The sequence below is a fragment of the Marmota monax genome, unplaced genomic scaffold (genome assembly GCF_021218885.2).
Source record: "Marmota monax isolate L192 unplaced genomic scaffold, Marmota_monax_Labrador192_F-V1.1 WCK01_AAM20220418_F8-fsc00039, whole genome shotgun sequence".
NCBI lineage: Eukaryota > Metazoa > Chordata > Mammalia > Rodentia > Sciuridae > Marmota > Marmota monax.
This window is the reverse complement of record NW_026693602.1, coordinates 5,886,084-5,900,173: the sequence shown is the minus strand read 5'-3', so window position 1 is coordinate 5,900,173 and position 14,090 is coordinate 5,886,084.

Here is a 14,090-nt window from a genome sequence, read left to right as displayed (position 1 = left end):
AATAATAAAAGCTGTAAATAGAAACCCTGTTCTCTTTTCTACCAAGTGTGTGTCCCTGCATCACCTAAAGATTTTTCTCATCAAATAATGAAAAAGGTGCATCACGAAAAGCTTTTCAGAATACAAGATGGCTTTTCTCCTTTCAATGTAAGAGAAGAAATTATGGATGCAGTAATCCGAAATTCCTTTTGTTAATAATTATGTGTGATAGTTTCAGAATTATTTGCCAAGGGTTTCAAGGATTCTGTGGTCACGAATCTACAGCAATCATTAAGGGAAATACCAGATGGTTCTTTTGCCTCCAATTCTGTAGCCCTTGCCAAATCAAACCTTTTGTTTGTCATCAGAGAACACCAACATTTCTTAACAGATCTCCAGATGGCATTAGCATTAAGCTGAGTTGTATGAGTTTGTTCTCTAAATGGATTTTATTCAATAATAATGGAACACCTAATGAGACTATAGGAACTCATGATTTATGAGAGTTTCTAAATGGTGAGAATTTTGATGTCACCCACACGGGCTCTGAGATGGAGGAAATTGTACAGTATCTGTCTCCAGGTTGTGTGTGCTATTTTAAGCCCTTGTGACAAGGAAGAAATTTTGCTAAATGTGATGCACCCAAGAGGGAGAAAAAAATCTATTAGAATGTTAGTTGCTTTAAAAATCCTATTTAGCATTACTTTAAAATGAATTATTTCTGAAAAGAGTAACAATATCTCAGAAATCATAGTGTGAATGGAAACAAACCATTTCAGTAAAATTTGTAATCAATCATGGCAGGCCAACACAGAGAGAAAGAGAGAGGGAGAGAGAGCTACACCATTATTTTGCTGGATTGTGAATGTCAAGCTGATAAAGATGAAAACTAGGCTTCTTAAAATATCTTCTCTGTGGGGTTCCATGTTGGCCAAAATAAAGAAACTTGTGTGAAATTTGGAACGCAGAAATAAAAACAAACCTGGTCAGATTTTGGTCATGGTCAGAGACAAAGATGCCTCAAGGGTCCCAGCGTGGCCTCACTCTCCTCTGTTTGGCATCTAGCTCTCCTTCCTGACTGCGGGCACTGGGGCTCCACAGTGCCCCAGGCCCACAACCAGACCCTCAGTAATGACCCACGGAGCCCGCAGCTGCCCACAAGCCTCTCCACAGGTTGCACTCTGATTTTTCCACTCATGCCAGGGCTTCAGGCAATGTTCCGACTTTCACTTCCAGACCTCCATTCCCTCTGCTCATCTCACAGTTGTATGAAGACTAATCTCTATTATTTATTCTTTTTTCCAGAATACACACAGTGGCACCTCCATCTCTTTTCAAATGAATCCTAAATGATAGTTACAAATTTCCACCCATACATGCACACACGCATATCCACACATGCATAATTATTCTTTAAAGAATTCTAATTTAATTCATTATAATATAGTTCTTATTAATAATGGAGTCATGGGCCATATCCTTAATACTTCAAGTAGCTGGTACAAAATGTGTGCTCAATATTTGTCACGTGAAAAATGAACAGCAAGCTAAGTTTTGGATCACTTAAAAATATTCTTCTGTACAATAAATTTCAAAGCTCATAACACTGAGAAATTACACCAAACATCAAAGACTCAAATTAAATGTTCCAATGTAGATTTATGTTTCTAAATACCATATGCGTGTTAAAAGTGATATTCAGAAATTTTAGATTCCAATTCTGCTCACAAGAACTATTTTCTGTAAAATTATGTCAACTCTTATTTTTTTCCCTAAAAGCAGGAAATTTCAAGTATATGATTGTGAGTTTACATTCCACCACAACTCCATTTCTGTGTAATGTATCTGAGGTTCTATTATTGCATTCTAAGATGTTTATCCCATGGAAATAGGCTGGAACAATGCCAGACACCTGTGAGCAGAGTCTCTCTGGGGAAGAAAGTTATCTTCAAAGAAGAAATTAAGCCTGGAAACTGGAAAAAGACCCATTTAGAAACTCTAGAATTTGAGAGTGAACAGCCCTGTAGTCGGGGATATCTAAGGCAGCTTTCACCAAATCATATTGCAAAACTATAGTAATTAAAACAATATGGTTCTGGTATATAAACAGACACAAAGACTAATACAGCAGAACATGAACATAAGCATAGAAAAATAAGCCCAGGATTATGCAATCAACTGATTTCCAACAAAGCACCAAGAATATATACTGGGAAAAGAACAGGCTATAATAAATGGTATTGAGAAGACTAGATATAATATTCATATGCAAAAGAATGACACGGATCCTTATCTTACACAAAAATCAACAATGGATTAAGGTTAAATTTAAGACCTAAAACCATAATGGATTAGACTCAGACATAAGACCATGAAACCTCTAGAAGAAAATATGAGGAAAACATTTTTGACATTGGTCTTCTTAATGATTTTTGGGATATGACCACAAAAGTACGGGCAACAAGTCATGACCCATGGAGCCCACAGCTGCCCACAAGCCTCTCCACAGGTTTTGGTCATGGTCAGAGACAAAGATCGTGTTCTTGTAAATGAGCTAACTCCATTGGGACCAGGGGTTCCTTCCCTAGGAGTGCAAATCTAATTTCCCATGACTCTGCTCTGTAGCCGCTGGCATTCCCAGGCAAACCTGGCCTTCACTCCAGACTACTTGGTGACTGAGCTCGACACCTGTGATGGGAATGCAAGTTAGGGTGTGTGCACCTCTTCCCCAGGAACACAACACATCCAGCAACTTCTCCCTGGCCTCAGCCTGCGCCCCTGTGGAGTGACGAAAGGACAGGGAGCTATATACTTATTTTTTCTTTTTTTTTTTTAAAGAGAGAGGGAGAGAGAGAGAGAGAGAATTTTAATATTTATTTTTTAGTTATTGGCGGACACAACATCTTTGTTTGTATGTGGTGCTGAGGATCGAACTCGGGCCGCACGCATGCCAGGCGAGCGCGCAACTGCTTGAGCCACATCCCCAGCCCAATACTTATTTTTTCTTGACTCTCAGCTTTGTAAATTTCCCCCACTCAAAAATACAAAAAAGATCATGTTTCTTCATCGTCTTCTTATGATAACGTCCAATTTATCTTCGCTTACCTTGCCATGGCTCCCCACTGCCGGTATTTAAAAATTGAGAGATTTTACATGAAAACACGGATAGCCAATGTGTGTACATTCCCAAAGGGCAGAAAGCAGCTATCTGGCAGTCTGCTATTTCTAGAATTCAAGCTCCAGCTGTCACTTAGCATCATGTTTGCCCTGTGATTTACCTGACTGTGGAGTAAGAGAAATGTGAACTATTTCTTGGACTCCAAGCCCTACCCTGTACTTATCCCCTCACACCCACTCATCTGATACCTTTCTGGTCCCTGGAGGTTGTGAGTATTCCGATGCTGATCTAAGTCCACTAAAGATGTAAGCAGACCGTCTAAGGTGGAAAGAGAAGGAGTACAAGTGAAGGAGACCTCGTACTCCTTCTAAAGTGTAAAGGGACCACCCTGAGGAATGGGGAAGAGAGAGTTCGTGGTTTCTAAAGAGGAGGACCTGTGAATGTGGGAAGGGACCCTGCCAGCAGATGCTGCAACAGCCTGCCCAGAGCTGCAATTCCAGAGAGGCAGCAGAGGGCCAGCCTTTGACAAGGTGTGATGGCCAGAGGCCTCCTGTCTGGACTGCAGTTGTTCTCTGTAACCCAAAAGAAGGAGTGCTAATAACACACTGATACTGGGTTTTCCATCTGCAGTGATAAGGCTTACGTGTTGTTCAGGATCCCTTGGGCGAATGAAGAGCTGGCACATCTGGGTCAGAAACTTCCACTTGCCCCTCGGACCACTCTCTCCTCCTTCTTATTTGGGTCTCTGCTCCTGGGCATCTGGCTTGTGATTGACATCTGAAGGCTTTTGAGTCCTCTGGCTTCCAGTTATGTCCAGGTAACAGCTGTTCCAGGTGGTACAGTGAAAACCAGGGGCTCCTTCCTGCAGGTTCATCTCAAGTTAAAGACTCCTCCCGCCATGCAAAGTCTACTGCTTTTTCCCCACTCTAAGTTCTGCAGTCTGGGGGGTGAGACCAACAGCTTCTGCTAGCCCCAGATCACTACACCATTCCCTGTGAGTTCCCCTACAGAACACCTTTTAAAATAGATTCTTTTAAATGGACGAAGAAACCCCTGTTGGATTGACCTATTTCAAGTATGCCATCTGTTTCCTGCAGGGACCCCAACTGATACAAACCCAATGTAATGGAACCAGAACTGTTCACACCTGTCCCCTAAGAGAAGCTGTGCTATAGTAGCAGGAGTAGCCAGGATGCAGCCAGAGCTGAGGACTGAGTGAGATTACTCCCGACCCAGAACAAAGGTAGCTTTGACACTCTGGCTTCTAGTGGCAGTCCTAAGTTATATGGACATCAAAGCTTCTCCCTTCATATTTAAATTAAGCTTAGAAACATAGAACTCTAATAAGAAAATACAAATAGTAACTAAGGGAGAAAATTGAGAGGGAAACAAAAGAGGAAATATTTTATAGAGAAAGAAAAAGACAAAACTACAAAGAAAGGCAGATGCAAAGAAGGTAACACATAGAATCTGGCTTTCTTGTAGGGCGGGGCCAGGATTCTCTGAGTTAGGCTGGTGAGGTTGAAGATATGCAGGTAAAAGGCTTCTGTGGAGTTGTTGCAGACTGTAGGTGAAACACGGGCTTCAGAGCATTATCTGCTGGTGCACAGATCTCCCAACCACCAGATCCTGCACCCTTTGTAACCTTGAGCAGGTCATGCTGAATGTGGGGTACACACTTGCTGCTGCACACCTGGAGGAGGTAGCAAGAGACGGACATCTCCCTCTTTGTGACCTGAAATACTGCAGAAGGGTGCAAGAGCTAACTGAACTTTAGTCTCAAAGAAGAACCTGGGTTCTGCCAAGATTTGGGTCCATGACTTTGTTCACACATCACATACCAGATCCTCCCCTGAACAGTGGAAGTCTTTAGGTCGGGTCAGCTAGTGTAGAGGAATGTCCATAACCAACATGGGGCCACCAAGGGAGTTTAAACTATAACTTTGTCAAGGACTCTTTTTGTGTGAAAGTCTGAGAAATCTGTGGGATAAGAAGATGTAGTCACATCAACATCAACAGCTTGGTTACCCTGAAAGTAGAAAGTGGAACATGTAAGTTTGAGTTAGCATACAACTTGGGTATTCTCCATGACTAGTGTAGGGGCTAGTGTACAGAGATGGTATGTGAGCTGGGAATGGGAGCTCCTCCTCCAGGACTTTACAAATTCTAGACAGGAATAGCAGTCACTATTCACAGATGAAGTCATCAGAGAAACCACAGAGCCAGTTCTCCTCACTGGGCCAGCGTACTGGCTCCAAATGTCACAAAGACTTTACAACATTTTTCCAGATTTTAAATGTGTTCTATTTAGTATGGATCACAAGCATCAATCACATTTATGCTATGGTTAAATGATTAAAAGGTTAATTCAGGAACTGGTTCATAACTTCAGAGAAACATTTATCCATCATGCCCCACTGATGGAGCATTGCCCTAGGGAATATAGCACCCCAATACCCTCACTCCAGGCTTCCTGTGCCCCACTCTGTGTTGCTGAAGCCAAGAGTAAAAATCACAAAATACATGCTTGAGGCAGGAAACTGTCAGCACAACATGAGACAAAGCCAGCACAGACCCAGCCAGTTCCTCTAGTTATAGTTCAAATTAGGAGTCCAAGAGCAAGGGAGGCCAAGTGCAAGGGCTTCTGGCACACACGGATCCCAATTCATGGTAAGAAATGTGCCTAACAGACATGGAGCTCAAATAGAATCAAACCATCCTAAGGAACATTTTTTGCTAGTGCAATGAAGCAATGTCCTTTGCTTTAGCATAAGACACATCTTTCTAAAAAACAAATTTTTTTTTTTGCTATAAAACTGCTTTTCCTCCATTGATTACCAGCTAATCATACATTTTGGTTATATTGATTCTGCTTTTTTGTATTTTTTTTTCATTTCTATTTAATTTTTTAATAGATGATGCATCCAAAAATCAAAATATTCAAAAGCAGTTGCTTTAGAAAGCTATTTAGCCCCACTATCTATGAAACTAAACATCTATGTGTCCTGTAGCTCAGAAAATCCTCTCATAAATACACACCCAATAGGACTGTATGCATATGCTACCAATAGACATGTATGAGAATGTTTATCACAGTGCCATTCATGATAGCTCTGTCAAATGCTGGCTACCAGAAAACGCCACTCAATCATCTGTTGATAAGACAAAGTTGAGTTTCCTGAAAACCACAGCAAAGGGGAGCATTGTCTTGCCAGCGTTCTAGAAGCAACTCATTGTAAGGCGGAGAGGAACTTTTTGATGTTCAGGGTTGGGTCTTTCAACATGGATGCTGTGGTAAGTACCAAAAAGTGAAACTTTAGGATATCATGGACACAAGAAGACAACCTAGAAATATTACTCTACCTTTCACCATCTTCCTCGCCATTGGGGCCTTCTTTGTCCTGTTTTGTCTTATAGTAGACAAAAGTCACTTGTTCCAGTTGTCCTGCCCAATTTCCACAATGAAGGAAAGCCAGGAAGCATCTAAACCAACAGAGCCTGCTGGTTTCCCCGTTGGCTCTGTTACCTTACCATTCGATCACTCCTTTTTGTCCAATAACACTTACACAGGATTACTCTAAGCATGAAAATGGAGATTTCCCAGGGCCTTTGACACTTCATTTCTGAATATCATATAAAACTCTATTAAATAATTTATTATGCCTTTCTCTCGTTAACTTGTCTTTTGTTGTAGGCAGAAAAGTTATCACACCTTTCGGCCCCTATATATCTTAACAAATAAAGTTATCTGCAACTAGTATTTTCCTTGTCAAGCTTCTCATGAAATAGTAAAGTTATGTTAAAATAGATAGTAAATTCAACACTTAGAGAGAGTTTATATCGTAGGTTAGGGAATTAAAGTTGGTGAGTCAACTCTAGCCCTCTGCCTATTTTTGTAAATAAAATTTGGAACATAGCCACACCCATTCATTATTTATAGACCATTCATTATTTATTTCCTGTAATATGCTCTTCCATATTATCTAATTTCATTGGTGGCCTGTGACTTTGTGCTATGTTAAAGTTCTGTAAATTATAGGCAATGGGTAATAATGCAAAAATTTTTTGTCTATAGATGTAATTAATTATTGTCCTATGGATATTGGCTAATTTTGCATTCTATTAACTAGCTGATTTCAGCATTCCTAATTGTCAATAGATGTGTTCTTTGGATTCGCTTCGAAGTGGTGTTGTTTTTGTTTCGTCTAGGTTTTTATACGCATATTAGTCACAGTGCTCCAGAGAACTGGAACCAATAAGAGATATATGTATTATGGAGACTGGGAAGTCCCATAATCTGCTGTTTATAAATTGGAGACCCAGGAAAGCTGGTGATGTAATTCAGTGTTCATTGCAAAGCCTGAGAAGCAGGGGAGCCAATGATGCCAATCCCAATCTGAGAGCCAGGGAAGGTGAGATGAGCTGTCCTGGCTCACCCAGTCAGGCTTTCCTTTTATTCAGGCCCCACGTGTTGGGGAGGGCAATCCACTTCACTGAGTGTATTGATTCTAATGTTTCTCCCTCTGGAAACTCCCTCACAGTCACACAGAATCATGTTTACTCTGAGCCAGTTCCATTAACAAAGAATTTAACCTCCACAACATCTTATTAGTTAATAAATTCGATAAAACATACTCATTTTATGTTTGTACAAGAAATTTGATTTTACCTCTTTTTAAAGATTGAGTTTTGACAGGAATGAGAAATCATGATTGTGGGTACCCCTGGGGAGCAAGTAGTGACTAGAGCATTTCTGCAAGGCTGCTGGGAAATATCCTGTTTCACCCAGATGTGGGTGCCAGTTAAGCAGATGTCCACACTGAGTACCAGGCTAAGACTGTTGGCAATTTTCTGAATATGGAATTCATGGCAAAGGTTTTTTTTGTTTTTGGTTTTTTTTTTTAGTGAACCTCAGAGACTTGTCCCTTCTGAGCTACCACCTTATTATGGTTTGGATATAAAGGTCCCCCAAAGGACCCTATGGTAGAGGCTTGGTCACCAACATATGGTGCTATTGGGATGTGGTGAAACCTTTAGGGGTTGGGGCTTAGTGGGAGGAGTTGGGTCCTTGGAGCGATGCCCTTGAAGGGGATATTAGAACTCCAGCCCCTTCCCCTCATTTTTTTTTGTTCCCAGCTTCCAGGAGGTGAGCAGCTCCTCTGTCCTGCACTCCCCGCCGTGACATTCTGCTTCACCACAAGCCCAAAGCACAGGGCAAACAGCCATGGAACGAAATCCCTGACACCATGAGCCTATAATTTGTCTTAGGCATTTTGTTACAGCAATGGAAATCCAATGAACACACATTGGCAGTCCCCCCAAATGCTCATTTTTAAATAAATAAATCACAAAAGGTATAGAATGAACTACACCCCCAACCCTTCTCAGCCAGATAACAGTAACGTTAGTAATGCATCTTTCCAGACTTTTAAAGTATATACAAGATTCTTATTTCCTTACACCTTCTTTGTACAAAAGACAGCACAAACGATAGGACATACACACTGTTCTGTGCCTTTTAGTTTTCACTTAACAATAAATCTTGGAGATCTCTTCTTATCAGTACACGAGGCTCCTCCATTCTTTATTACAACTCCATTGTCGTTCATTAAATGGATGTGTCACCCTTTATTTAACCAGCCCTCTCCATTGATGGACATTTGGGTTGTTTCTAATCTTTTGCTTCATAGAACCACACTGAGCTCCTAGATGATAATAAGAAAAAGAAAGGAAGGGATAGGAGAAGAGAGATGGAAATCAGGAGTAAGAAGGTGGTGTCAGCGGCACAAAGGCCCTGAGCTCTGTGGGGGTGGGGGAAGCCCGCCTCAGGAGCGGCTCTGATGCCAGAGATCAGCTGTTTTCCTTCCAAATTTGGCCCTCCACTAACGCTCATGTTTTTCTTTAAAAGGTTGCCTGTTTTAGCAAATGGGATTCCACAAACACTGCCTTTTCTCTGTTGAAACTGGATCGTGTGCATAAGTTGGACATACAGGGTCTATATTCAAATACTGGGGTCCCCTCACCTCTGATAAACACGAGGGTTGAATCCAAACAGCCAGCATTTTACTTGCAGGAATAAAGTACTACCAGTCTCCTGTTGGCCTACTACTTCCCCTAAAGCAAAGAGAACCAGTTGGTTGGTGGGTCATGAGAGACAGCGACTCCCAGGGCCGCTAGCCAGCCCAATTTGTAATTCTTCCTTACTTCCCATCCCTCCAAGATTGAAAAGCCCAGCTGCCTCTTTCTAACCAAAATTTATTTTATCAAGGAAGCACCATGTTCTTTGGGCTCTAGAGAAACCCAGTATGAACTGGAAAGACAAAACAATCGCTCTCATTTGCACAACTGCTTGGAAAGAAAATGAGATTACTGGCATCAAGGGAAAATTTAAATTTTTCCCCAGGCAAGAAGAATTGACTTCCTCTGCTCCAGGATGAAGGTAGTAGAGAATTTACTGCTCGACCTAGCTGAAAGAAAATAAGGAGCCTAATAAACCCAGGCAATTTCAGCACATACATGCACATGCACCCAGAAATTCTCTGTGCTGTGATTTATGCAAATGTGTTAATTCATAATTAAAAGGTAATTGAGATCATTTTAATGGCCTTTTCTTCCTCTTAGACTGCCTCAGTGGCAAACCCCTGTCACATCAATTGTGAGTGTTAATGTATCAGTTCCAATGATTTTATTGTCTTAAAAATAACTTAGCTGCTGCAGAGACTGCCTTGGGAGCTCAGTCTCCAAGGAAGGAGCTATCTAACAGCCAGTCCATTCTGATCCCCCAGTTATTGACATGCAGAAAAAGAAACATTCACTTTTAATAATAGGGCTCTCTTTCATGCAAAGATAGTCGAGGATTTCTAAGAATAAATAATTCATGCTCCTCCAAGCTCCCTGAGAATAAATTTGTTCCTTTTCTGTTTTGTTTTTCTTCAAGATATGACATCTTAGGAAGAGGGGGCTGGGGGACAGAAAGCACTTTCCACTTCCATGGATATCAACACACCAAGCGTTTCATTCCCTAGTGCAACAAAACCTCAAGATCAACAGACAAGAGCTGAAAACCTTTTCCCACCAGACAGACAGAGTGCCATCTAAATGTTCTCCCAAAAGATAGCGTTTCATAAACACTCTCAACAAAAGCATGTCACTTTTTCCTTTATGTGCCTGCACAGCAGTCCCTTTCAAAAGAAAAAAGAAAAAATGACCATAAGCAAATCCGGCATAAAATTAATTGCTTTGATTGGACCACACGACTGGCTCGTTAAAACTCCTGCTATAATTTTCACAAGTTCTATGTCCTCTGTGTGCTTTATTTTATTTGCCATTAAAAGAAAAAAAGAATCTTAGTTTTACAATATACTGCCTAATGACCAAAGAAATTTAACTAAATACAGATTCTTGGGCACTTCTCAGCAAAATGTTTATTCATTCTGTCTGGTATAAGTGTAACAGGGGTTCACTTGATGCTTTGACTATGTCCCTTATCCCTTTAAAACTTAACATGTTTTGTTGTTTTTTTTTTTTTCTGTTCCTCAACCTTCTTCTCCCTGACCTTCTCCTCCCTGATCTTCTTTTCCCATTCTTCTCCTTCCTGATCTCTCCTCCTTAATCTCATTTCTCTGAATCACCTCTTAAAAACAAAAAACCCTGTTCTCCATGATGAGCAGAATCACAGGCCCTGGAACAGGAGGCCCCTGTGTTTCTCATTTGCTAGTAAAGCAATAAAACCTTTTCCCTTTTATCAAAACCTTGTCTTCGTTATTGGATTGGCCTCGAGGATGAGGACCGGGCTTTCGGTTATACAAGGTCCTGGGAATTCTGATTTACTTAAACTCTGGTTTGAGCAACACTACTATAATTCTAATGAAGTACTGTGACTTAACACTATATTTGAGAATCTCCTCCCTGAACTGATTACGTTGTTAATTTCCTAAGGTTGACTTTGGCCCCTATCAGTTCTTGGATAGACTGTTCCTTTAAAGGCAAGTCCATTTTTGGATCATCTGAATGATGCTAGAGGGCTATAATTCTTGATAAAATTATAGTTGAAGTAAGAGAAATGTCATAAAATCCAAGCCTCTAGCATACTGATTCAAAAATTGGGGGGCCACAGGTTCACTGAAAAACTGATGAAAGCTACACACCTTTTCCCAAGGAAAAAGACCAATCCACGCAGATTTAACACCATCTCCATGGGTTCAGAGACCTCTGACTAGAGACTCCCATCCTAATCTAATATGTTCCTGGGTCACAAATTTAAGGACAAAAATCTTATTTAAGCTCAGGAAAGTGAAGGCAACATGTTCTCTGACTCTGGGGCCACAGCTAAACATGCTGTCACAGAAGTTTCATGAAACATCTTCCCATTCCAACGAAGGCAAGCCCTTGTCGGCAAGCATGGCACTTCCAAACTTCCTAGTGTTAAGTTCAGCAGCTAATCATCTCACACAGTGCATGGAAATGGCCAGAGCACATTATTGTAGACCCTAAAGTACAAGAATTCAAGAAAATTCTTCAATGTTAGGAATAGGATAATGAAGGGATGAGGAGGTTTTACTTCATTACTTTATTTCTTCCTGAAATAAACCTGAAAAGCTCTAATCTTGTCTATTCTTTGGTTAGATGTACACCAAGTAAACACTGTTATATCTTGGTGACAATTTCCCACATGGATCACCTATCATATGTAATAATGCAGAAAAAGAGAGCCCTATAGTAAGGTCTAAGCAGGGCCAGAAATTCCATGAAGATATTAAGTTTGCTCAGCCCATTTTATCTCTCTGTGTGTACAATTAAAGGAATGGTGAGATCATGTCTACAGGGCAAAGTGAGGCTGTCTAAAGAAAAGGTTTTATAATAATGTGAAGCATTGCTTCATCATCTAAAAATGGAATATCACTGCCATCTATTTATTTAAGAGTTCCAGGGGAATTAAGTAAACCTATTTTTTTAAAACAGTCCACATTATACAGACTAAGTATTCCTTCTTCAAAATGCTTGGGACCAAAATTGTTCTGGATTTTGCATTTTTTTCAAATTTAGGGGTATTTGCATACAATGAGATAATATTGAGATAAGACCCAAGTCTAAACATGAAATTCATTTATGTCTCACATACACATTTTATGTGTAACCTGAAGGTAATTTTTTGCAATATTTTAGTGCACCTATGTTTTAATGGTGAAGTTAAGTGTGGGATTTTCCACTTGTGACATCGTGTTGACACTTAAAAGTTTTGGAGTTTAGAGAATTTCAGATTGTGGAGATTTAGATTAGGGATACTCAACCTATATGATATATGGTATAAATAGCTAATAACAAATGGTGTAGATTACATGGAATATGTTCCAAAAGAGGGCCAAATATAAACCGAGGAGTGGGATAGCTGGATCAAATGGTAGTTCCCTTCCAAGTTTTCCAAGGACTCTCCATACTGCTTTCCATATTGCTTGCACCAATTTGCAGTTCCATCAGCAATGTATGAATGCGCCTTTTTCCCCACATCCTTGCCAAAACTTATTGTTGTTTGTATTCTTAAAGCTGCCATTCTGACTGGAGTGAGATGAAATCTTGGAGTAGTTTTGATTTGCATTTCTCTAATTGCTAGAGATGTTGAACATTTTTTCATATATTTGTTGATTGATTCTATATCATCTTCTGAAAAGTAGCAGCACAATTCACAATAGCTAAATTGTGGGACCACCCTAGATGCCCTCAGTAGATGAATGGATAAAGAAACTGTGGTATACATACACAATGTATTAAAAGCATTAAAAGAGAATAAAATCATGGCATTTGCAGGTAGATGGATGGAGTTGGAGAATATTATGTTAAGTGAAGTAAGCCAATCTCAAAAAACAAAGGCCAAATGTTTTCTCTGATATGTGGATGCTGATCCATAAAGGAGATGGTGGGGGTAGCATGGGAGAATGGAGGAAATTTAGATAGGGCAAAGTGGGGGATGGGAAGGGAGGGAACATGGGGGTAGGAAAGATGGTGGAATGAGATGGATATCCTTACACTAAGTACCTGTATGAAGACACAAATGGTGTCACTCTGCTTTGGAAACAACCAGAGACATGAAGAATTGTGATCTATTTGTGTGCTATGAATTAAAATGCATTCTGCTGTCAAGTATAACTAATTGGAATAAATAAATAAATTTAAAATTTAAAAAAAATTTTTAAAGTGCCAGAGAAGAGAAACTGAGATTTTAGAAGAGCCAATTAAAAAGAAAGAGAAAGGGAGGCAGAGGTGGAGAGCGGACAATCAGTCTGCACCATACCCAGTGGCCTCTTGCTGTGTACAAAACCAACATGGAACTTAGTGACGTGAAGGAACAGTATGCTGTGAATTTGCAGGTCACAATGTGGGCACCTTCAGCTGGAATGGTGGCCTTCTGTTCCATGTGGCATCAATTGGGCTCACTCATGTGTCTGGGGCCCCATCTGGGTCAACTGGACTCTCAGGGAGGATGGGGGAGCCTGAGTCCCTCTTTGCATAGTCTCTCATCCCCATGGGGACAGGGTTCCAAGAACACTAAAACCAAACCTTCAAAGCCTCCTAAGACCCTGGCTTGCTCTTATGATGCCACTTCCACCCACTGTATCGATCAAAGGAAGCCAAAGACCAGGCCAGAAGCAGCAGGGAAACAGATTCTGACTCTCCACAGGAGGAGTTTCAAGTAATTTGTGGCCATTTTTATCCACCAAAAATACCATCCACAAAACTGTACAACATGCAATGCTAGAATCTTTTTTTTTTTTTTAGTAGAAAACAGACTGCACTTCACTATGACTAGTAAATGCTAAAGAGTGACTAGTAAATGTCAAAAGACATAATGCTTTCATAGTTTTTTTTTTTTAAGGGTAAAGACTATTTCAGTGACTTAGAATGGGTTGTAATATGGGATAATAAAAAATATTTTCACCTAATTTTTCATCTCTCTCTCTCTCCATTTAAACAGAAGAGAAAACACAGAAGCAAGCAA